At 44.8% G+C, this 23,146-nt stretch overlaps 1 protein-coding gene across 5 annotated transcripts in view; it reads left to right on the top strand.

Moving 5' to 3' along the window:
* PRLR (prolactin receptor) overlaps positions 1 to 23,146 on the top strand; it is a 293,258-nt gene that overhangs the window by 80,107 nt on the left and 190,005 nt on the right. Inside the window, exons 1-2 of one of the 5 annotated variants that reach the window (XM_039542966.1) lie at positions 20,787 to 20,924; positions 21,827 to 21,909. The exons of 3 other annotated variants lie outside the window; for them this stretch is intronic. The gene's annotated coding sequence lies outside the window, so the exon portion shown is untranslated. Of the gene's footprint in view, positions 1 to 20,786; positions 20,925 to 21,826; positions 21,910 to 23,146 lie in introns of those variants that run through there. One more of the 5 variants, XM_039542963.1, reaches the window with a different exon arrangement.

The following is a 23,146-nucleotide window of genomic DNA, read 5'->3' as shown; positions in this document are numbered from 1 at the left end:
CCATCTAGCCCAATATTCTATCTCTGATTTTGGCATGACCCAGATGCTTCAGGAGGAAGTAAAAGAAATCCCATAGTGGGCATTTGTGGAATACGCTGCCCATAGGGGTATTCTCTTCCTAAATCCTGCCAGTAATCCTTTTATGCTCAATTATCATTTCTCTTTGAACCCATCTAATTTGTCTCTTAATCTTAGATATTCTACTGGATACCTCATACAAGATTTAAGCTGTTTGGGCCAGATCCTCAGCTGGCGTAAATCAGCATAGTTCAGTTTAAGTCAATGGAGATATTTTGGTTTCCAGCAGCTGAGGACCTGGTACAGATGCAAAAAACCTCATCTCTTAACTTGCCTTCCTAGGATTTTCACAAGTCATTTCTGGCCCAGCCCACATAACCAGACATACTCTTAGGGTGACCATATGTCCCGATTTTATAGGGACAGTCCCAATTTTTGGGTCTTTTTCTTATATAGGCTCCTATTACCCCTCCTACCCCCTGTCCCGATTTTTCACACTTGCTGTCTGGTCACCCTACATACTCTGAACCTGATCTTCAGCCTCTGTATCAAGATAGAGGACACTACAACCCAGCCACTGTCTTGAACAGACCATCACCTTATTAAGCCAGTGGTCAGAAACCTTGCAGTGCCCAGGCAACAAGAATAGAACAGTGATCCTGATTTGACCACACTGATCTCCTTGGTTTTCTGACTCCCTGTGGTAACTGAAGAGAGAGGGGTGGAAAATTGAGTGTCAGTGGCAGAAAACAAAGATTGACAGATAGGATGAAACAACAAATTCCTCAAAGCCTATGCTAAGGCTGTATTACAGGCCAAGAAAACTTTCCTATCAGCCTTCATTGAAGGTCCGAAATCCTACCCCAACAAGCTACCTAGGGTGGTAAATTGCTTCATCAATCCTAAGTGCCTACAACCTGTGTCAGACCCAAGCACCAAGCGCTGTAAAGAACTATCATCTTTCTTTGCTGAAAAGTTTAGGGAAATCTGAGAAGCCTCCTCAAACAGCAAGGATCTGCTCCACCTGCTCCCACCAATCAACAGCCCACACGCATTCCCGTTGGTCAAGACACTCACTCATCAAGAAATTTTGGACACCCAACAGGAGTCCCAGCCCAGGACTTGTGAATCTGATCCATGCTGTTCCTGGCCTGTGAAGAGAGTCATGAACAACTGATGCCACTCTAGACCAAAACAGCCAACATCCTCATTCAGAGAAGGAATCCTTCCTTAAAAAACACAGTAGTCTGAAGAGACCCACCTTGGATACTTCAGTCCTAGTCAATTAATGCCTGGTGTCAAACCTCCCAATCCTGAGCAAGTTTAGAGAGAGGCTACCAAAAGGCTAACTACAAGCACATCTAACTGAGGCCAAGATTCTAGACCTGGCACAGTCTGGATTCAAGCCAGGACACAGAACAGAAACTGCTTTAGTGGCACTGATGATTTGTCAATGGATGAAGGATGGACATCCATTCTCATCCTCCTGGACCCCTCTGCAGTGTCTGACAGTTAAAGATGAGATATTGCAGTCTTGCCTGAGAAAGGTGTCAGGAGTCCAGAGTAATGTGATAAAAAGGTGTAAGTCCTTCCTGGAGGAATGCACCCAAAGAGTAGTGATGGGAAACTGCACCTACACCACTAGACACTTGTCTGTTCTATCTCTCATGCTTTTCAATATCTTCATGCAAACTCTATATAAACTGGTCAGATGACATGGACTGAAGTGCTAGCCATATGCAGCTCTACCTGTCCTTCACCACATACTATCAAGATTGCCCAGTGCTTGGATGATATCCACTCATGGATGAAGAACAGCTGGCTGAAGTGGAACTCAAACAAAACAGAGGTGATGCTGGTGGACAGGGGAAAATATTCTGAGGGGTTTGCAGCCACGGTAAAGTCTCCTTTGAATGAAGATTCACACACACAAGATTCCATAGTATAGGAGTACTCTTGAATTCCTCACTGTTGCTGATGAGTAATTTTCTTTTGTTTACCATCTCTGGTAAGCTAGGGGACTCCATCCCACCCTGGTAGATGAAGACCTGGCCTCAGGTATTCATGCCTATGGCAGGTTGGACTAGGTCCATAGGCCCCCTGCTGGAGGCCTTGTGGCCCTGCATCACCCTGCCCCAGAATAGAGCAGAGAGAAGTCTTCCAGACAGTCTAGAGTGGCTGCAGAGGAGTGATCAATAAGGGGCCAGATAAAAGGCCAGCAGCAGAGCAGAGCCTTCAGTTGCTGTGTGGAGCTTGACAAGGGAGGGCCGAGTGCCTGGCTGGCTAAAGGAACAGCAGGCCACAGACAGCTCACTGCAGAGAGCTCACCAGGCAGAACAGGGAAGGGTGCCAAAGACTAGGTGCCTGGCTGGCTGGATAGAGCAGCAGCAAGACCATGAAAAAGTCAGTGTGGGCAGGCTGAGCCCAGGGGACTGAGCCCAGACCTAGCCAGATCAGGCGAGGGTACCAAGATCAGTCCTGCTGGTCTGGTTGCAGTCTGAGCCCACGGAGGGCTGCTGAAAAGGACACCAGCTGAGGGTACCGAGATAGGCCCTGGATGCATGGTTGAAGAAGGCAGTGCCTTGGGGAAGAAACCTTAGAGCTACAGCCCCATACTAGGGCTGAAAAAGAACTTGGACTTGAAGGGGTGACTGTGTACGTGGCTTGGCCAGAGGGCTGAGTCACTGAAGACCCACCAAGAGAACCATCAGCTTGGGGGGGTGCTCGCGAATGGCAGATGCAACCCCAATATAAGAACTAACACCAAAAGCAGGCTCACATCTAACTGAGAGAAAGGGGGCCATCCATGACAGGTGCGTGTCCCCTTCCCCCTGAAAAAGAACTGTGATTACAGGTATATCAGCCAGAGAAAAGGGGGTATGCACGAGAGGTGCATGCTACCCCATTACAATGCTTTCATCACCTCTCAGCTGCACTAATGCAATCTGATAAACTCTAACTAGTACCAAATGCTGCAGCATATCTTCTCAGTAACACAGGCTACCATGAGCACATCACACTTTCCCTCCCTTCTTAACATTGGCTTCCCATCAAATTTTGAATCAAATTGAAGGCCTCAGTCCTTATCTTCAAACTGCTCCATGGTCTGGACCCAGGATATCTAAAAGACTGTCTGAAGCTCCAGGACAAAGACAATGGTTGACCACTTCGCTCATCTGGCATAATGGAACTCTCAACAAGAAGGGTAAAGCTTGTTCATGCAGGAGGTGGAACCATCTCCAGGGGTGGTCCAAGACTGGAATAAACTCCCCTAGGAACTAAGGACCATCACAAACCTCACCACTTTCCGCTCCAAACACAAGGCATATTTCTTTGGCCTCCTCTTCTTGAATGTAAATACATAGCAATGGGTTTATTTATTAATAATAAAAACAAAATCTACCCAAACAAGACACTCCATTGCAGACACTTCTCCCTCAGGGAAGAGGATGAGAGAACAAACAACAGGTGACAGCTGTGTAGTTGTAACACTGACAGTCCCCGGTCATTGACGGGATCAAACCTGGGATCTCTGGGCTAGTGCGCATGAGCCGCTACTGCACAAGCTAAAAGTATATGGCTTATTAGCTAAGTCTGTAGAGCAAACTCATTAATCTTTTTTTTCTTTTTGATCTCGGTGCCACTAGATGGGACAGAACACCACACCTGGGAGGTGTGTGAGCTACATAGTCACATTGCTTAATATACTACTGGAAGGCACTCAGATATGATGGTGCTAAAACCCTGTATAGAATAGATTTTTGACCTTGAGTAAAGCTGATTCTGCTCCAGACTTTGAATGCTACTTTGGTAAACTTGCAGAGCTTTTAAGCTATCTAAATCTGATTGGTTTGTCTGATTGTCTGATAGAAATTAAAAATGAACATTGTAAGTGCTATAGACAATTCTTGCTCACTGTGGTCTGGTGTATTTGTGACCCATTTAGGCGGAAATCAGTCAGCCACACCCAACTCCTGTCTTATTCATATCTGCCACATAAACACAACAAATATGGAAAAGTAACAAAAGTGATAGGGTCTCCTATCCTCCAGTAGCTGAAGGGTCTCAGCCCTTCCTTTGTCTCAGAAGGACTACAGAACCTACCTCCCCTACTTTTCCCAGGAGATTTTGTAGTGTCTGCTCCTCTGCTGTCTTCACCAAGTGCTGGGCTGGCTGCGAGCTACCCCCCCTCCTGGCTTGAGAGAGCTCCTGGCTGCATGCCTCCTGGGACTCTGGGTATCCAGCATGGACTTTGATACGCCCCAAAGGTATCATATTCCCTATGGCTGGAGCAGCTGACTGCACAGCTTCCTCCCCAAACACTAATGAGGTCCAGCAACTCGCCCATGGTCACCTGAAAAGATTAACTGATTGCACACACACCTCTGAGCAAACAGGAAGGGGATTTTTAAAATTCCCGGGGCATTTAAAGCGGTCACCTGAGGGCAGAGCAGTAGAGTGCAAACTGATGAGCAGAGTGGCTGAACAGGAATTCTGGGATATCTCTCAGACTTCTGCAACTGCTCAGAAAAGTGTTTGTCTCTTCTGCCCCCTCGGGAATCCGAGCTAATCATTAGCTGCTTCTCAGCTAGATCATCTGGTTCCCCAGCATCTACCTACTGGGCTTCTCCTTAGGCCAAGGCTTTCTGCAGCCTGGCTGTGCAGGCTCTTAAAAGGGCAGACCACTCTATTCCACTCACCTTGTAGAATAAGTATCAGAGGGGTAGCTTTGTTAGTCTGGGTCTGTAAAAAGTGATAAAGAGTCCTGTGGCACCTTATAGACTAACAGATGCATTGGAGCATAAGCTTTCATGGGTGAATATTATGCTCCAATACATCTGTTAGTCTATAAGGTGCCACAGCACATCGTTGTCGCTTCTGGTAGAATAAAGCTTTCAAACTCTGTAGATTATGGACTGTGGAGCTTGGCATGCTTGCAGACCATATATGCTTCCTACAAGGTCCTCAGTCATCATATGGTGGTTATACTTACAGCTGGTTGGGAATTTTTTCAGAGCATTTTTTAATTTTGGAGGATAGGGATGGTGTCAAAAACGCCAGTTAGTCAAAACCAAGCTGCATCAGGTAAAGCATGGAACTCAACCTGTGTCCCTCATATCTTGGACAAATGCCCTAGCCTGTGGCCTATTAGCTACTCTGGGCACTTTGCCCCAGTCTCACTTTGAAAGGTCTTGGTTTCATTCCACTGCTGAACAAAACCAAATATCAAAACCCCTAAACTGTTCATGAAATGGAATTTTTGTTTTCTAGCCAGTTATGAAATCTATGGAATAGAAATTTAACAAAATTCTGTAGACCTTAAAAATGGTTAAATTAGGCCTGTGCATTAGTTTTCATTGGTGCTTAATGTATAAAGTAAATCTGCATTTTATTTATTTATTTGTTTGTTTATTTATTTTGCTAAAGACGTGTTTTGAGTTATAAGTGAAATTAACTTTCCATTTTCAAAAAGTTTCTAGGGTTTTTTTAAGTCCCTTAAATGAGAAAATTCTGCTCTTCAAATATAGCAAAAGTGGAAACAAGATAATATAGTAAATATGTTACATTTCTGCTTCTAGTTATGGCTTCAATTCCTTTTCTGATCTTCTCTAAGGGAATGTGAGTTTTGATTCTTTCTTCTCAAGATGATCTCTCTCCTCCTCCTCCTCCCCCTCCCCCTCACTATTTTGCACTGTAATAAATCATCTTTGTTGTGAGTTTGTACACTGTATTGCAGAAAATGACATATTTTCAACGCTGTATCTTTGTATTGTATCCCAAAGCTTGCACCATGTCATGCCCCTATTTGAATCCCACCCCTAACCTTCCACCTTAAGCTTCTACTTCTCTTCAGGACTGCACATCTCCTTTCTGCTTCCATCTCTAATCTCATTTCTTCCTGCTCTCCCTCTTGCTTTCTTCACTCAATCCAAGCTATGTTCCTGTCATCTTCCTTATCCATTTCCCATTCCCTGAGTCAAGTGCCTACTTTCAAGAGCACCCAATAACCACTTTGAGCACTAAAGGGAGCAGTTCTATGGACCACTACTAGGGGGTTTATCGAGTTGTCTCTATCTATGTGGGTGTCCTGGCAATTCTAGTCACTGACTGGGGAACAAACATCAACCCACATAAGTTTACAATTTTATATAATTTATTAACTAAGATAAATAACTAAGCAAAATACATGTGACAGATATGGCAATATTCTGGCCAAAGCTTATTGGATTAAGTTAAATTTGACTGTATTACATTTATGTATCATTGTGGGGCAGGGACTGTATGTAATTCCATGGGGGAGGGTGAGCCACAGCCCTCCAGGAACTGAGAACAGTGTGTAGTGTGTGTGTGGGTGGGTGGCTGGGTGATTAGGCAAATTCACTTAGGTTGTAACACCTCCTGAGGAGCACCACCACTTGGCGAGTCTTGCATATATTGCTCTGGTCTATTCATTCCCTCTGAAGCATCTGGCAACTGCTCTTGGGTAGGTGAACCATTGGTCTGACCCACTATGGCCATTCTTAGTTTTTATGTACTGGTTCAAACCGAATTCTGTAGAGACCAGCAGACAAAGAAAGGACTCTTGGATAAATAACCTGAATTTAAACTGACTCGGGGCCTTCATTCTGACCCAGAAAATGGACAGGACCTTCTGTCCAAGGGTGGGGGCAGTGCTTAGGGAAGGGCTGGAAGTAATGACACTAACCAGAGCCCTTGTGGTGCTGGGATGGGGTGATCTCTGGTAAGCTTATTAGCATGTCTATTGTTTTTCATATGTTTTCTCTGTAATGTTTTTGCCTCAAGAATAAACCTTCTTGGTTTTGTTTTCTTTTTTCCAGTTTTTATTAGTAGAGGGATGCCGCTGCCTCAGCATCTTGCACTTCTGTTTTTTAGACTCCAGCAGGTTTATACTCTTACAATGTGATAGTTGCGACTCTAATGGTTTCATTTGGCTTCAGGAGGCTTTTGGCTGGTTGAAAGATTGACTGGTAGTTTTCTTGGCTCAGCTGGATAACACTGATGGACAGGGCTGGCTGGACATATGACTCCTGTGCCAAATCATATTTAGAGAGCTTGTCCTTAGCATTTGGTCTGAGTTAAGAGTAACCAAATAGTCATCATTTTCATCTTATGTTCAAAACATACTGGGCAAAATTAATCCCTGGTGCAAGTCCACTGAAGTCTTGTATTAACATGAGGGATGATTCCTGTTTCCATTCTATTAGGATAAAGCTTTTCTTTTTCATAACAAACTCTTTGCCTTGATAGCATCCTTCTGGACGTGATTTTTTGTTTTATGCCATGGCACAGCAAAATAAAACACATAAATACAGGGAAATTAATCTTTGTAGTGGTAGAAAAACTCAAACGCAAAGCACTGACATTTCTGTCACCACTTTTAATTAAAAATGTGTCCAATTACAATGAAAGAGTCCTTGTTTGAAGCAAAAGCTGTAGTTCACATAATTGCACATACTATATAATGTATAGTCATTACCATAACGAAAAATCCATCATTTCTATTCTGAAGCTGTTGAGGGGCCATAATTAAGTGGGCCTACCAGCCGCTTCAATTCATGCACCTTTCAAAGAAAATTATACCCTATATTCAGTAAGGAAATTGTGTTTTATTTTTTTTAGTCTGCCACTTACAGATTTCTTAACAGAAAGTGAACAGATGTTTTTCTTGTTGTAAGCAAAGCAAATTTTGTAATACTTTCAAGAAAGCACATGAGGTAATCAAAATCATTCATGTTATTCGTTGAAAGTTAACATTTTCATTGTGTTTCCCCAAATGTGTTGTCTTCTATAAGAGCAACAAGGTAGGTGAAGTAGTATCTTTCACTGGACCAACTTCTGCTGGTGGAAGGTACAAGCTTTAGAGCTACACAGAGCTCTTCTTCAGGTCTGGGGAAGGAAGCAGAGTGTCTGAGATGCATGCAAGTTGAGACATTTTGTTAAGCAGACGGGGTAACATGTTGGAAGCAGTCCCTTGAACTGAAGTGGACAACTGGGGGTCAGATTGTTATGCACAAAGAGTTTGAAGTGAGCAGTTAAGGGGGCCGTTGGTGAGTTACAAATTGTTGTAATGAGTCATAAAACCAGTGTCCCTGTTAAGTCCCTAGGTTTTAGAGTCTAGCAGGGTTATGAATTTAAGTTCCCAGATTTGCTTTTTGAAGGTATTGTGCAGGTTTCCCTGGAGGACAAGTGTTGAAAGAACAGATATCCAGAGATTGCTTTGCGAAAAGTGTTCACCCACAGGTGATATGGTGTTTTTGTATCTTACCATTTTTCTGTACAAGTTCATTTGAGAACATAGTGATTGTATAGTTTCACACACATAATTGTTGTTGGGGTATTTGATGCATTGGATGAGGTACACTACATGTTGTGGTAGGCATGTATAGGACCCATGGATCTTGAAAGTGTTTTGTGTGGGGGAGTGGATCACTGTAGTAGTGGAGATATCTCTGCAGGTTTTGCATCTGTTGTTCTGGTAGGGTCTGGTGCCACTTTGAGTTGGTGTGTCCTGGTCTATGGGGAGCCTGCTTCTGATGATGAGCTTGAAGAGGTCGGGGGCTTGTTTGAAGGCCAGAGGAAAGGATTTGGAAAGATTTCTTTCAAGATGTGGTCCCTGGGGTTTTATAGGTATTTACAACACTTGGCTCTTCCTGGTCCATAAAGGAGGTTAAATTTCAAAGTGTAAGTATGACATGGAATGATTAAATCAATAATATTTTAGCTTACAAAATACTTGTGTCCAGATTTCATTTGTATAATGTCAAGGTAAATAATCTAATATTGTCTCTAAGTGCAAACCTTAAATACAGACAACTATGACTACATGGATGTGTTTTGTAATTCAGTTCACGCTAAGTGTGAAATCTTTAGGAGTTTGTTATAAACACTCTTCAAAGAATACAGAAACATATTACTATCATTTACTTATATTTTTAATAGTACTGAAATTCCCAGTTGGAATCGGGGTCCCATTGTGTTAGGTTCGGTAAAAACACATACAAATACAGAGCTCCTGCCCCAAATACCTTACAGTGTGAATTATGGTGTCCCCCTTGACCCTGTGAGTATAACAAGCAATAGGATGGAAGGGCAGAATGAGGGTGAATGAGAGAGATCAGATGAACTTATATAGGCTAGCAATGATTTCATTGATTATCATTTGAACTTCCCTATCAAATCTCCTGTGTTCCATTAACACCTGTACACACACCAGAAAACATGTCCCTGGTCTTACTGCCTGTTTTTAGAGCCCATACATTATTTCTCACATTCTGTATGTTATCTCCATCCACGCTCTACCTTCCATTATTAGTTGTTTAAAAGAAAAAAGCTATCTCCATATTTCCTTCAGACATTAGGTTGTTTTCCCCCGAGTTTGAAAGACACCATGGTCCCAAGGTTTTGCCACTCTCTGCTGCTGTCCAGCAGGCTAAATGAGTCTCTGTAGGAGTCAGAGGCAAGAGAACAGAAAGTCTATTGATTAATTATAGAGCATGTACTCAGACCTGATTGGAATCCTAGGTCTGTGAGATGTGCAGCTGGGGTGTCTCTGGGATGTGGGGGCTTGGGTCTGGCTCCACCTCAAGAGTTGCTGTTTCTCCTCCCTCCAGCCTTTTGACCATTTTTTGTTGTTCATCTCTGGACTCCCTCCCATTTGTCACTATCTTTCTGAAAATATGGTTCCCGAAAGTAAACACAATCTATTCCAGTTGAAGCTGAACCAAACCTACTACAGATAGAACTGGGAGGTAATGTTCTGAGACCTGATGTTGGTTATGTTGGCTTTTCTTGCTGCTGTCGGGACAATGGGACTGTCGGGAAGGAATTTTCCTCCAGGGCAGATTGGCAGAGGCCCTGGAGGTTTTTCGCCTTCCTCTGCAGCATGGGGCACGGGTCACTTGCTGGAGGATTCTCTGCAGCTTGAGTTTTTCAAACCACGATTTGAGGACTTCAATAACTCAGACATAGGTTAGGGGTTTGTTACAGGAGTGGATGGGTGAGATTCTGTGGCCTGCATTGTGCAGGAGGTCAGACTAGATGATCATAATGGTCGCTTCTGACCTTAAAGTCTATGAGAGACACTGTATCATTTTTTATTATTGGCATATTTACCATTTTGTTTTAGCTCTAATGAAAGTCCTTGAGCATATGGTTAGGTTAAAAGGGCACTGTCAAGATGTGAATCACCAAGAGGCAGTTGGGATAATCTTGTTTTTATATCAATATTTATTCAGGACTCTTCATATAAATAATTCAGCCACTTTGCTCTCACGCACCTACTAGTTAATCTTTCTGACAATGGTCTAAGACTTGTTTACAAAATTAAACTGTAAATGTATCTAGCACTGCAATGATACTTTACTGAGCCATAAATAGAATCACACAGAATCACAGAAGAGATACAAACAAATGTACAGCATGCACACAAAAATCCTTCACTATTCTTAAATTCAGTTAGTTTTAAGAGTTCACTGCAAGTACTCCTGGAATTGTCTTACTCCTTTTAAGTAAAATAAGCAATCTACGTTTAGAGCTTTTCAGACTAAGCTAAAACCATTTTGCCTGAATTACAAATATGGTTGAAAGTTTTTCCTGTTATTTGGAACCTCTCTTCCTTGTTGTGCGTTATTTAAAAACAATTAAAATCCTGACTGAAAGATCAGTAGTGTAGTATGCTTAGACTTGATTCTTGTAGGGTAACATTATATTGTTCAGCACATCATATTAGTTTATTCTTTGGGAGCTTCAGAAAAGTGTTGGTCCCTATTGAAGTAGGAGAAGGGAAATCTTCCCCTGGTGCTGCCGATTCTGTACATTCATGGATAACTACCAGATTTTAGTCTCCGAGGCTATCAACCTCTCAGTAGCACTAAAGTCACAAACAGTCTAAGGGAAGAATCAAAAATATAAATAAAACTCCATGGAACTGTTTTCCTTGTGCATGCAAGGAATTGTACGCATACCTTGTTATAAGAGATAAAATTGTTTCCAGGACTTTTAGCTGTAATAACAGATTTTAAGTAATTAAATGTGCATACAAAAGAAAAAACATTTCAAACTTCAATCCAGGGGGGAAATAGAAACAGTTTTCTTCCTGCACACTGCTTGGTTGGCGATAAATATTTCCTTTTCTCATTTTATCTTCCCTTTTCTCCCCTTCCCTTCTAGAGATGATGGATGACAATAGGATTTAATGGAATACTTAAGGGTGAAAGTAACCTCTTTTATGTCTTCTAGTCCATCTGTATATCTCTTGGCATGACTCCCACCCTAAATTTTCTCATAACTTGATTTCAATGTGATGTTGATTACAGTTCTGCTCCCTTCTTCAATGCACATGTTCCATTGCCTAAATGTATTTTAATGTTAAAAAATTCCGGCAATTTAACTTGTACTGATCTTGTTTTATTTTTCACTCATGAGGACAGCCTGTCTCCATTCCCCTTGTACATACTTCTCCAGAGTACACAACAGTATATTCTGAATTCCTTTGATCTTTCCTCTCTCATTTGTGATGTTATAGCGCTGTTCTGAACACTGGGTGGCATGGAATTGCCCAACAGAGCACTTGGAGGCCTTATGCCCCTGGAGCTTCACAGTATCCAGAAGGAGAGTGCCTGCTGCATCAGGGTGGCTGGTAGAGGGAGTGGGGCCTAGTCCTGGACTCCTCTCTGCCATTTCTGAGGTGGCTTGCGCATGAGGAAGTGCTAATGGGGCAGTCTCTGCACTCAGGGATGCAGGAACTGCAGCTGTGGTCAGTCCCCGTGCAGGAGCTCTTTGGGGTAAGCTCCTTTGGCAGAGCCAGTCTGAGTCTTACAATTTACTTAAGATAACTATCATGTGCCATTTCCAATTCAAGTTTTGTTTCCATAACCAGTGAGAGTTGTGCGGTTCATTATAAATTTAGATAAGACTGAAAAAATGAACTGACTAGGTCCTGCTATATTCTTTCTAGATATCAAACAATTAGATTATGCCTTTGGTTGTCTGGCCAATACAGACCAGCACCAATGGAGATTACTGAAGCTAGACAGGCACTGGAAGACCCTTCAGTGATGTAGAGATTTTTAGGTCATGTCTACATTAGCACTTATATCGGCCAAACTTTTGTCACTCTGGAGTGTGAAAAAACACACCCCTAAACGACATAAGTTTTGCCAGTATTAGCTTCCATGTGCTTTCCTGCCAACATAGCTACCACCGCTTGTTGAGCTGGTTTTATTATGTCGACAGGAGAGCTCTCTCCTGGCAGCGTAACGCAAGCACTCTTAGGCCTTGGCTACACTTGCAAATTTGCAGCGCTGCAGCAGGGTGTGAAAACACACCCTCTCCAGCGCTGCAAATTGCGGCGCTGCAAAGCGCCAGTGTGGTCAAAGCCCCAGCGCTGGGAGCGTGGCTCCCAGCGCTGTACATTATTCCCCACAGGGAGGTGGAGTACGGACAGCGCTGGGAGAGCTCTCTCCCAGCGCTGGCGCTTTGACTACACTTAGCGCTTCAAAGCGCTGCCACGGCAGCGCTTTGAAGTGCAAGTGTAGCCATAGCCTTACAGTGGCACAGCTGTATCGGCACAACTGTGCTGCTGTAAGCTTGTAAGTGCAGACATGACCTTTCAACTATCTGAGTCAAAGTCTTTGAAGCTGCATACAGAAGAGAGGCATTTAGAGAGATCAATGGACACAGTGTCTCTTAACTTTTTTACATAAGCAGAGAGAAATAATTAAGGAGCTGGCTGAAATCTGCTGAGACAGGATATCAGCTGTTCTGAGTGAGTCTCACTTTCTGCCTGCTGAGCAGTTTATCTGATCTCAGGTCTTTCTTGGGCTGATGCTGATGTTATGAATACAGAGAAGGAGTTTCCCTCTTCTCCATGTAGCTCTTTGACTCATCTTGGGATGCCACATGGTTCTTCCCTGGGAAGAACTCATCCCTTCCAGAATAGGGTTGACTGTGGATACAGTACTACTGTTCTTTATAGTCAGTTCTGGCATGCTAGAAAGTCGAGAGTACCACAAAAAGGTCCATTATGATAGCTGTTCAGTCTTCTGCATGCATAGCAGCTATGTCTGCTGGGGATTCCAGTGTGTTGCATCCATTTACTCTGTGGGAAACTAGTTTAAATGGCCCACTAGAAATAAAAAATAGAAGGAAGAAGAATATTTGAAAAATCATCAGGGTACAGTGTGGCACAATGAGTGTGGGCATAGATATTCTTAAAAATGTGAACATGGCTAGGAGAATGCAACACTTAGCAGAAACACTTAGAATAGAAGAACATATGTAAAATTAAGTCAAAGAAGTAAATGGTCCCTTGGCATTCAACAGGATTCAGGAAGACTGGAAACAACTAAGGATATTCATGATTTATTGAAGTTACATTTGGAAATAACATTTGAATTCCTTTGTGTACTGATGAGAAAATGATTTTCAGTGCACATCAACATCCTGAGATTTTATCAATGGCCTGTTAATAATCCATTAATGTCTGACAAATGTAGAACAATTGTGGCTGGCTGGTCTTTCTCATAAGCACAGTAGAGACCAGATTCATCAGGATGATAAAAATAAGTGTTCTTTTTCAACAGAACACTTCATCAGTTTCTGGCCAGGCAAAGGCAGACAAGTGAGATGCTGAAAGCTTTGAAACTAGAATTCATGCACAGTGGCGTTCAGGCTGCTGTGTTTTTTCCTCCCAGGCAAATTGAGTTATTTTTGGAAGGAAACAACATAATGGACCTGACTATGGCTTTATCAGTCACTACCATATAAGGATTTTGGAGGTGCACACACTGATTGGCATTCTGCCTGTGGAGTACATAGACAAGCACAAAGCTCCTGGGTGCACTGACTGGGAGCAATCACTGATATTTCCCGTAACATTTCCCCCACTGCCAGTCTAGGTCCATAAGCTGATGCAGAACCTGGAGGAGAGGGGGAAGAGCTTTTACTCTTGATTGGATGATCTCTAATAATAAAGACCCGGTGGAAACCACTACCTTTCCTTCTCCATTTCCTCTTACCTGAGCATGTAAAACTCACCTTGCTATATTTTTTATCCCTCTTGTTTTATTTTTCCTTTTGATAATCCTATAATAGGTAATGTATATGATTACTCTTATTCTGTCTTTATTAAGATATTCTTTGTGTTTATAGAAAGCTTTAAAGCCACGCTAATAAAAAGATCAAAATAAACATGAGCAAAGAAAAATAAATAACTAAATGTCTTGGGAGAGTCTCTCTTCTTACTTCCTTGTTTAGTATTTGGATATATTTATCCTGGCATGATCTTGAAGTTAGCCTTTTTGCACATTTCTCTCCTTTGTTTTATTATAATGGTTAAGAATTTTTAAATTGATCTGGATCAGAAATGCATATTTTTTTCCTGTGTTATTTTGCTGTAACTAGAAAGCACAGGTGGTTTTTTTAATTAAAATAGTTAATCAATCTTTCCTAAACCTAGATATTCAGTAGAAGTTTGGGTTCTCATTTATTTTACCAAAAGCCACAATTGCAGCTGATGTTAAGTGTGGTAGAGTTTCAAAACAAGTTAGCTAACACCATTGGTAAAAACCTCTTATCCTAGGGTGGACAAGCCAAAAGAATTTTAGGCCTTGTCTATACAAGGGATTTATTTCACACTACATTTTTGTGCACTAACTGTTGTATGTTAGATAACCCACAATAACTGCATCCATATGATCGGCTCTTTTCTACTTTATCCTTGCATCTACACAGCAGGGACTTAATCTGGAGTAAGCACTCAGCACTCTGGGCAAGTATCCCATGCTGCTCTGCCTTGATGCTGGGTTCTGTGCATTCTGAGACCTTTCTCACTGTGCACAGTGGGATGTATAGCAGAAGTCAGCTGGAAGCAATTAGAATTCTGGAACTTGGGGCCAGACTAAAAAATTCATGATTCCTCTTCCACAATCCCATGATTCATCTCTGTTTTGCGAGCCAGTGCCATTTTCAGACAGCTGTCAGCCATCATGGACAGAATATTGTTCCATGCCACAGTGCTGACAAAAGCTGATACTAAGAGGCTAGTGGAGAATATTAGAGTTCTTGCAACTGAGTTGCTTTTGCTTTAGAAGGCAGCCTGCAATGGGGTTTACAAACCCTCTTCTGAGCAGAGGTGGAAGAGGGAGGGCAGGCTCTCCTGCACAGAAGCTGAGGCACAACTTGCTCATTTGCCCAGGGATGCTTGGCCCCCACCCTGCCCCAGGCCCTTCCCCCTCTCCACCCCGCCTCACCTCTTCCCGCTCCACCTCTTCCCACCCCATTCTGCACCCTCCCCCCCTGAGTGCACCCCACCGTCACTCCGCCCCCTAGCCCCCAGCGCCTCCTGCCTGCTGCTGAACAGTTGATCTGTGGTGGGATGCACTGGGGGGTGAGGGGGTGGAGCAATCAGCAGGGCCTGCTGGTGGGTGCTGAGCACCCACTGTTTTTTGCCATGGAAGCCTCAGCCCTGGAGTACCTACAGAGTTTGTGCCTATGCCTACAAGGAAGCAGCGTGACCACATTTCCACGCAGATGACACAACTGCCAATCATGGAGGCAGGCATCCGCAGCTCCAACCAGTAGGGGAAACAAGGCCTGCTATAAAGGGAGAAAGCTCAGAGTAGGAAAAGGAGGCAGAAAGGCCTACGACAGCGAAGGGGCAACACCCCTGCACCAGGCTGCCTCCAGAATCACGGCCCAAAGGTACTGAAACAGACCAGTAGGCCTAATTAGTGACCAGGGGCCAAGAACTGTCCTGATCAGGGGCTAACTAAAGAAAGTCAGTCAGGGGCAATAGAGACTGCTCAAAAGATCACATCAAAGACTGGTGACACAGCCACTGTTTTTGACAGACTATTTAGGAGTGCCAGGCATTTGGTTTTTGGAACATCCAGTCGAAAAGGGACACTGGTGGCTCTGGTCAGCAGTACTGACTGGACTATTAAAAGTCTGGTTGGCAGTGCAGCAGGGCTAAGGCAGGCTCCCTGCCTGCCCTGGATCTGCGCAACTCCCGGAAGTGGCCACATATCCCTGCAGCCCTAGGCGCAGGTGATCAGGGTAGTTCTGTGCACTGCATCTGCCCTGAGCACCGCCCCTGCAACTCCCATTGGCCAGGGACTGCGGCCAATAGGAGCTGTGGAGGCAGTGCCTGCTTCTGGAAGCAGCATAGAGCCAGGGAACCTGCCTTAGCCCCACTGTGCCACTGACTAGGAGCCGCCTGAGGTAAGCGCTGCCTGTCTGGATCCCAGAGCCTGAACCCCCTCCTGCACCCCAACCCCCTGCCCCAGCCAAGCCCCCTCTCAGAGCCCACACCCTGCACCTCCCCCAACTCCCTATCCCAGCCCAGAGCCCCCTCCTACACTCCAAATCCCTCATCCCCAGCCCCACCCCAGAGCCTGCACCCCTAGCCAGAGCCCACACCCCTTCCTGCACCCCAGCCCTGAGCCTGCTCCCACCCTCCAAACCCCTTGGCCCCAGCCAAGAGTGCCCTCCTGCACCCTAAACCCCTCATCTCTGGCCCCACCCCAAAGCCCAGAGCCCCCCTCCTGCACCCCTAATTTCTGCCCCCACCCTGGAGCCCACACCCCTGCCCCAGCCCACTGAAAGTGAGTGAGTGAGGGTGGGGGAGGGCCTCAGACAGGGTGGAGCAAGGATGTTCAGGTTTGTGTGACTAGAAAGTTGGCAACCTTAGCACCACCATCAGCAGAAAGAGGAAAACACTGAGCAGCTGCTTTTGGATAAACTTTCCTTAGAGCATTTTCACTCAGTGCAGCATTGTTTCTGGACTTGAGAAACAAGCACTGACTGTTGGGAAAGACTTGTAGGATGACCAGTAGTGTGTCAGGGGCCTACCCCCTAGCAGAGCCAGTCTCCTAGCAACCTAAGGAGTGCAGCTGGCCCTGATAGAAGCTGTCTGACTGTGCCATCTGATTGGTTGAAGGACTCAGCAGGCTGATACTTGCACTCAGTAGCAGCAGCAGTCTCATGGCTGCTCAATGCTTTCCTAGCTCAACTGCTGTGCTTCGTCCTGTGTCCACCTCTGCTGTCTCTAGCCTTGCTCCAGCCCCCCAGCCTGTACCTGCTCCAGTCCCCAGCTTTTCCTGACATCTGATGCCTGGTACAGACCCACAGTTCCACCTTCTGACTGTGACTCCAATTAACACTTTGGTTTTGGCTTAGGTTTCTGACACCCAGTTACGACTCTTGGCTTTGCTCCTGGTCCCACCCTGTTTGGATTCAGCTCTAACTGTTAGGTTGGACTCTTGCTCCAACCACTAGACAAGACTGCCCACAACTTGGTGCAGAATTTTAGGATGTCAAAAGGCCACTTTCCTCGATCTGCTTGGAGCTCAACACAGTGTCAGGACACCAGCATGAGAACCCCTAAACATTCAGAAGCATGTGGCTATAACCACTCGGAAGCTCACTACTCCCAATTACCACTGGTCAGTAGCTAATCAGTTTGGCATAGGCAGATCGGCTGTTGTGATGGAGGTGTGCGCTGCTACGAATATATTGATGATGGGGTGGGTCATAAAGTTTGGCAACACTGATGAGGTTATTGGTGGGTTCCCAGATTACATTGGGGCAATTGCTAGGACCCTTGTGCCTATATTTTTGTCCCCCAAAACAGGCCTAAAAGTTCATAAATAGAAAGGGGTATTTCTCCATTGTGCTCAAGGCCTGATTGAACACCATGGGATATTCACCAACAGTAATGCAGAGTAGTCAGGAGCTATCCCGCCCCCCTTGACAAGGCACTGTTGAGTCATGTCTCTGGTCAGCTGTCTGCCTTTCTCTTTCTCCAAGAGAACATAGTTCCAGTCCTCAGTGGTCTTATGTGTCTTCTGTTGGTAACTCTCCAAACACTTTATCCTTCCTTTCTTCCCCCTCCGATTAGCCAGGTGTAAGCAGGGAGATTTGTCCCACCATAGTAGGGAAGTTTCTCTCTGGATCCCAGCTGAATCAAGTGATGAAAGGATCTGAGTCACTGCCCCAATTCATTTCCTCCTAGTACCAGCCAACCTTGACTTTCTCTCCTGGCCCTATGTGAACAGGACTCATGTCACATAGGGAGGCCTGAGCCCAGAGGTTTCTGGGCGTTTACCCCAGTCTCTTCATGGGCAACTCTGGCTGGAGACAAGGTACCCCTTGTTATCCTTTTAACCTGTAATCACTGCAATTCACTTAAACATATATACAATGTATTTACACCAAAAACCGTTTCTATGGGGTCAATGAGCACTTCACAGTGTAAGCACTGTGAGGAAATGGCATGGGTAAGGTTCAATGATGCAGTCTCTAAAGTGCTATAAACTCTACAGTTACACAAATGTACAAGTCCAGTGTCATCTTCCCGGACCTGGATTGGCTGCTGTGATGCTGCTGGTGTGCCACTTCCCCAGGATGGGTTTGGACTCAGTGTGACAGAACCTGTTCTCCACCTTCAGTTTTGGCCCTCCTCTCAGGCCATCTCCCCACTCTGGGTCTGGCATTTAATGGCCTCTTGACACGCTTTGGGAAAGGGGCCCGTCTCTTCCTCTCTCCCTGGACCAGCACACACAATCCTGCTGGGAGAGCGGGAAACTCAACCCACTCCTATTGCTTTGATGCTTCTCCAGCTCTGGCTGCTGTTCTAGCTCTCGTGCTCTGGGCTGCTGCTCTCGTGCCCCTGACTCTGAGCTATTGCTTGTAGGTAGGCCTGGCCTGACAAGAGTAATTAAACATAGTTGAGGGAGGCCTCATCCTTTGGAAGATAGGATTAGGGAGGTAAATGAATTGTCAGGCTGAAAACAGGAAGTTTGTGCTAAGATAAGTAAATAGGTCAGTAGGCTAAAAAAACCCAGCATGTCTGAGCTAAAAGGGAGAACACTCAGGGAAACGTTTACTAGGAACAAGGTAACAATGGACAAGATAAATTAGGAATGTAGAGATGAGGTAAGAGTAGGCCAAACATGGACAAGGCCAGAACAGAGCATGTTGTGCAGGGACTGGTTCCTGCAAAGTAACCAAGTCAATCCAGAAATGTGTAATGCAACGTATAGTAAATGCAATGAGAGTGTAATGTATATAAAGGGACAGGGTTTCTGTGTAACTTTGGAGCTGTGATGTACCCTGCATCCACCCCCCACATTTGAGTCTGATCAACTAAGCGTAGCATCGCTGGATACCAAATAAAGATACCTGAGTGATGAAATCTGGAGTTGAACTGCTTGGGAAGCGAAGTGGGAGAAGGAAAGGTCTAGGACTCTGAGGGAATCCCAACACTGCAGGTATGTCTATGCTGTAATTAAAAACCCGCAGTTGGCCCATGCCAGCTGACTCAGGCTCAGGCTAAGGGGCTGTTTAATTGCAGTGTACATGTTTGGGCTTAGTCTGTAGCCTGGGCTCTAGGACCTTGCAAGGTGGGAGGGTCCCAGAGCTTGGGCTGCAGCCTGAGCCTGAACGTCTAAACTGCAGTTAAACAGCCCTTAGCCTGAGTCAGCTGGCATGGGTCAGCCAGGAGTGTCTAATTGCAGTATAGACCTACCCATAGAGGACGGGCCCTGGGCTCTTGACTCCTTCATTGTTCCGGCTGGCCCGGCCTGCCTGCCTTTTCAATCTGGCTGATTTAGAATGCTGGCCTCTCCCTGTTGCCCGTGGGGCCCTGTCAGTCTCAGGATCCTGACTCCTCTTAGGCCCTTCCCCTTTCTCCTGCTCTGCAAGAGGGCCAACCAAAAAAATCCATTAAGATTCAGTAAGGGGCCAGCAGCCCCCTTACACAGGCATTGATAAGGGCCCTACTCTTGAGGATTGCAGGTAATTATTGTTCTTACTTCAGTTTCCATGGTAACAATGATAAAATATTTTTTTCATTAACTATTGGAATGCCATCCCCAAAGTTTCTTCCCAGTCTAGGGAGAGGCTTGCAACGGTAAGTTGTTTTGCATCTTGCTGCCCCTGTGCTTATGGATCCTGTTGCACTGAACCTCATTTTAATCCTAGTGTGGGGTTTTTTTTTGAGGTTTGGGGGACAGGAGGGTATGTCTTGCTTTGTGTGTTCTTGCTTTGCATGAAGCAGTGGGATTTGGGGGTTCAGGGAATAGGGGAGAGGTAGAACCAGGGGACAGGTTAGTAATTAAATCTGCACCTCTTTAGGCAGTCCTTATCCTGGAAAACATTACACTAATATAGGTGACCAGGAAACTGAGAAGGGGCCTCTTCAGATAAGTTAAGGGCAAACCAGCAAGATATGCAATGATTTTATTTACCAGGCTGGTCCACCTTCAGAGGTTTTGCAGGACTGGCAGGGCATTGCGACCTATACTGGCATGCACAATAAGTCTGCTATTCTAAGCAATGTTCAAGACAAAATATAGCACCTTCTGTGTCTTAAATAATTCCATTTTATCTCAAATCCAGACCAACGCAAAGTGCACTGCAAAATGAATCAAATTTTGCAGAGGTTGCTATTCAGAACATTAAGGGTTTACAGTGTTCTGCTGTGACATGTATCTCCTAAAATGCTATGAAATATACCTCAGCCATTTGTGTTAACAACTTTCCACAATTCTAGGGCTGTGAAATATTTTTCAGTTACATATACTTCTGTGACCAAGCAAACTAGCCTGACACTGAGCCAGCAAGGGTTAATGAGCTTCTGTGGGCCCACTCAGCCCTGGCCAACTACACCTGCACTTGCTGTTGTGTAAGGAAGGGGCAGTTGAAAAGGGCAGAGGGCAGCTCAGTAGGTGGCTGATCAGGGAAGAGAAACAGACCACCTACCCTTTGTTCTCTGAGAAAAGGACCAGCTCAGACCTGCTTTGGGATATGGTGTGGCAAAGAGATCCTGGCTCCCCAAGGTGATCTCTGCAGAGACTGTTGACTGCCTGTCCCCTTGGAGGAAGGTAGGCAGGCAGGCCTGGCACAGGATTATTGAGTTTGGGTTTTGGGACTGTTTCTTTGTTTTACTATATAAAGGGTTATTGGGCAGCTGTTGGTGCTGCCTGGAATAAGCCTGAAGGGCCTAACAAGACTGTTGCCAGGAACCTCTGCCTGGGGTTGTGTCATCAACTCCCTCAAACTCTGGACTTTTGCCCCTACTTGAGTCTGCCCTGTCACTTGTCTTGGACCCTGAAAGCATAAGCACACCTCCTGGAATGGAATGTACCTCATAAAACAGGGTTTAAAAGAGAACTAGATACATTCATGGAGATTAAGTCCATTAATGGCTATTAGCCAGGAGGGTACGCAATGGTGTCCCTAGCCTCTGTTTGTCAGAGGGTGGAGATGGACAGCAGGAGAGAGATCATTTGATCATTACCTGTTAGGTTCACTCCCTCTGGGGAACCTGACATTGGCCACTGTTGGTAGACAGGATACTGGGCTGGATGGACCTTTGGTCTGACCCAGTATGGCCGTTCTTATGTTCTTAAATGCTATGATATGTGTAACCTCATGCAAGGCTTAGATCAAAATGTGAAGCCAAGTAATTTCAGTGATGCCTTTTTTTAACAGTATTGCATGTCTCAAATATATTCACAGTATAAAGTTTAGCTATCCGAATCTGCCATGCCAGAGTTGGGGGTGGTGGTGGTGTCCTCCAGCAGTGGTGTGCTGAATGTGGTGGTTAGGAGTGGGTAAGGAGAGGGGAAGGTCCCAGCTTCCATCTGTCCAAAAAAGCTGCAATTATCGGGCATCCAGAACCAAACAATCCCCAGCTGCATTTCATAGTGGAAATATTACTTAATAAAGAATAATTAAATGTCGAACAAGAAGATGCTTACACTGGCTGAGGTCCTCTCCCCAGGGTTGTCAGGCAGAGTGTCCATGTGGATGTCTTCAGGGTCTGCTTCGGGATATGGTGTAGCAAAGAGATCCTGGCTCTCCAAGGTAATCTTCTCCTTATCTTATTATTGTTTGGCCTCAGTGTCCTTAGTACCTTTGGCACTGCCCCTCCATACATTTGGGTTTGGTGGTGGTGTCCTGTGAAAGAAATCCTGTCCAGCTCCTCATAGTAGGGACAGTTGTACAAGCACTGCTTGAGGGTCTGTTTCTGCCCTGGGCTTTATTAGAAGAGTTGTTGAGTTCCTTGCTTTTGTTTTGGCATTACATCGAGTCCCAGGAGTGACCCCTCTCAACCATCCCCTTAGAAATGTCTTTATACACCCCTTTATTGTGATGTTTCCTGGTAAGGGCTGCCTATACTTTCACCTGTCCCTAGAGACCTATGCATCACTCCAGGCAGCTGCATTAGGTATGGTGTAGTGATGTATACTATTCCAGGAGCATGCAGCAGCAAGCTGACTAATCCTGGATTCACAGCAGCATTTAAATGGGAAGGTGACATGCAGTCAAGATGACCCCAGAGCAGTGGAGGGCAAACAGACAGGCTGGTCCTGGCATAATGCAAAGCAGTGTGGGATAGCTGTTGGAGGACTGCCAAGTTAGTGTGAAGTGGAGATACGCCCACATGAATATTAGTCTGCGCTATTTCAATGTGCAGTGAATTATCTGGCCAGTTAATATGCTATAAGAATTGTCATGTGAATGCAGGTCATTTCAATTCATATGAAGTAAGGTTAATGCAAAATATCCCCTTCACTGTCCCATGTAGACAAAGCCTTAGACTAAAATAACCTTCCACTCTTAATTGCTTGACTTTCACTCTCTTGGATGTTGTGATGTCACCATTTCACTAGTTCTCCAATCACTGCAGGAACTTTCAGCACTTCAAATTCTAATGTTAAAAACCAAGAAGAAAAGAGAGCCTTTTAGGCCTCTCCATTCCTTTTCCTTTGTAGGTCATGTTTAAAACTGCTTCTAAGAACCACCATGATGTGGGAGGGAAAATGCTAGTTGCCATTTATCCCTATCTTGTTGCAGCTGATATCTGGTAATTGGTATGAAAGGCTCATATTTCCATACATTGTGTTTCACATGCTTAACAAAATAACCTATTTTATTTGTTGAAAATCCAAAAATGTCCAGGCTCTTAATATCCTAGATCAGGGGCTGTCAAACTTCATTGCACCGTGACCCCCTTCTGACAACAAAATTACTATGAGCCAGGAGGGGGACCGAAGCCCAAGCCTGTCCATGGTCTGCCGCTCCAGGTGAGGGGCCCAAA

This window comes from Mauremys reevesii, linkage group 6, assembly GCF_016161935.1.
Source record: "Mauremys reevesii isolate NIE-2019 linkage group 6, ASM1616193v1, whole genome shotgun sequence".
NCBI lineage: Eukaryota > Metazoa > Chordata > Testudines > Geoemydidae > Mauremys > Mauremys reevesii.
Note: the sequence above shows the minus strand (reverse complement) of the source record. Positions and strands in the feature narration are given on the sequence as shown.